The sequence below is a fragment of the Quercus robur genome, chromosome 4, assembly GCF_932294415.1.
Source record: "Quercus robur chromosome 4, dhQueRobu3.1, whole genome shotgun sequence".
Lineage (NCBI taxonomy): Eukaryota > Viridiplantae > Streptophyta > Magnoliopsida > Fagales > Fagaceae > Quercus > Quercus robur.
In genome coordinates, this window is record NC_065537.1 from 20,518,486 (window position 1) to 20,521,592 (window position 3,107).

Sequence of the window (3,107 nt, forward strand, 5' to 3'; positions counted from 1 at the left end):
GGTGGAGTTTATCTTTGTGAGCTTCATAACTCCTAAGTAATCATGATGAAACATGACACGAGGAAACTCTTAATGCATAATTGCTTAAACCAATAGAATTTTTTGTCCTATCAAGGGTCTTAAATTTAAGTATCAATTTCAAATTTGTGCACATGTTATAACAGGAAGTTTGCCAAACGATAGGATAATTAGACTAAAAGAATTAAAAGTAAAACAAATAAAATAAACCAAACGTGTAATTGTAAGTAAAAGTTAATGTGAAATTTCCAGATATATTACAACCTTTCACGACATATTTGATTGACAAACTATAGTCATTGTTACAAATTTGAAAGCTCGAAAATGTGTGAAAAACAAAAAGCTATTTGGACCCCTAAATTAAAACTTACAGCTCGGTTGATTTTACTCTAACTTTTACTAAGTATGGAATAGAGTAAATGTGAGCGGATAAACAATATAACTATTCTAAGCCATATTCATCAAATCACAGCAGTAAAATGAAAGCTAAAAGAGTAGAGAAGAAGAATGCAAACACAAGATAACACACCGATGTGTTATCGAAGAGGAAACCGAAGAACTCAGTGAAAAACCTCTCTGCCACCCTCCAAGCGGTAAACCGATCCACTAGATAATAAATTGGAGTACATGAATAACAAAAGACCCTCCAAGCCTAGTCTACCTCATGTACGCAAGCCCTCCAAGCTCCTGCTACCAACTGACTTCACCAAGCCTTGTCTTCTCTAACTCTCCGGATCACACAATTCAACCCGATTGCATCCACCAAACAAATGGCTTCTTCCAATGCTTCCCAGTAGCACCAAAACCTCACTTTACACTCAGAATGGGTGTGGTAAGTGTTTGGGCTATCAACCTCTCAAGGATTTGGAAATGGAGAGGTAAGAGTTGAGGAAAACCACAATGGATTGTGTAGAGAATTATGGATAAAAAAATCTCTAACTCTCAAGAGTTGTGGCTAGGGTTTTCTCTCTGAAAGCACTCCTTAACATATATGCGTAATGTGAGTATATATAGTGAGGGTAGGGACAGGGTGTATTAGATATGATAAATTGGCAAAACGGAATTTTTTACGGGTTTCTCGAGGGAAGGCCTTACCTGCGAGATACTCGCAAAAACCAACTGTCACCATCTGTCATGACTTTTCGCATTCCAATCTTGTGTTGAGCACATGCTTCACTTTGCAAGGAGGCTACTCGCAAGCTACCCGCGAAAACTTCTTTGGTCTTCAATTGCCTTGAGTCTTCACACTCCCTCTCACACACAACCCTTACAATAAAATCCCACATACAATATAGGGAACAAAAGATTGAACATAATTACAATCAAATTTGGCACGAAATTAAAGCCAACACAAAATAGTTGTAAATCACGACTTTACTAAATTCATATAGAGTTTGGGCTTTGGATTGTGCACCCGTATTTATGGTTTAGAATCTTCACATTGAAATTGATAGACAGTGAATTTTTTCTTTAGAATCATGTCTATCCTCTTGGAAACCTCAACTAAATCAAATGCTTTGTTTCACCCAAATGAATTTTGGCATCAAAACTCAGAATGAAAAACTATGGGCATCACCATAAATTCGTCCAATTTTACAATAAGATCCTAATCACTCACCAAATATAATTATCCCTGTAATTTAATAACCATCTGAGCCAAAAATCAATTACATATGGAATGAAACAAAATTCCACCCCCACAGAATGCAATATAGAAAAAGAAGTAGAGAGAAACCATTCAACAAACTCTTAAGAACAAAGCGTAAAGATTGTGGCCAAAATGGGCAAATGCCCTTTTCGCGCAAAATATACAACGTTTTGCCCTCTTTCTCAAACTAATTAGGAAAATGCCCCTGTTTTGAAACTCAATTTTCTAAAAATTGAGTTTCAATTCAAAACTCGATTTTTGGACAATTGAACTATAACAAACTGAAAAAAAAAAAAAAAAAAAAAAAAAAAAAAAAAAAAAAAAAAAAAAAAAAACAAATTTTAAAAATTAAAAAAAAAAATTACTAAAACTCGAGCCCCATGAACTCAAGTTCCATGCAATTTTGTAAGGCCCTATAGTGACGTTTTAAGGCCCTATAGTGGCGTTTTAAAGCCCTATAGTGACGTTTTAAAACATGCAAGTTTTTTTAAGTTTGATCACTCCATAGGGAGCCCTTCCATGCAATTTTTTAAAGCCCTATAGTGGTGTTTTAAAGCATGCAAGTTTTTTAAGTTTGATCACTCCATAGGGAGCCTTATAATGGCGTTTTAAAGCCCTGTAGTGGCATTGTAAAACATGAAGTTTTTTTTTAAGTTTGATCGCTCCATAGGGAGCCCTATAGTGGCGTTTTTCATGGAACTCGAGTTCTATGCAATTTTTTTTATTTTTTATTTTTTAAGTTTTACCTATAGCTGCGTTTCATGGATGCCTATAGTGGCATTTTTTATGGAACTCGAGTTCCATGCAATTTTTTTTTTTTAAGTTTGATCGCCCCATACTCGATTTTCTACAAATCGAGTTTTACATTGAAACTCGATTTTGAGAAAATTGAGTTACAAAAAAGGGACCTTTCCCTAATTAGTTTGGGAAAGAGGGCAGAATACTGTATATTTTGCACGAAAAGGGCATTTACCCATTTTGGCCACAAGATTGTCTTAACAAAGGATTGAGACAATTGAAGAGACTCCCAAGAATTGAAAGAGAGGACCATGGAGCTTAAATAAGAAACCACTAACCATGGAGCATGATTTTTTTCTTTTTCTTTTTAGAAGCTATAATTACGTTAATGTCTACTTAAGATTGGGTTGATTGGGTACACCAGGATTTGTGTTGTACTAATATTTGATTCTTTTTCACTTCTTTCCCTTTTTTTTTTTTTTTTTTTTTTGTTCGTTGGATAAAATTGTCAAAATAATTAATTACTGTATTTTCCTATAAGAAGTTTTTATAAATATTTTCCACCTTTTTCACTATTTAATGCTTTACTTTGGTTAGACTAGTCACTAGAGGCATAGTTTGAAGGATTCGTGCGGAAGGATAAGGAATGCAATGAGGTTTGTGTGGTCAGTGGCAATTGATATGATTGTAGATTGAGATTGTT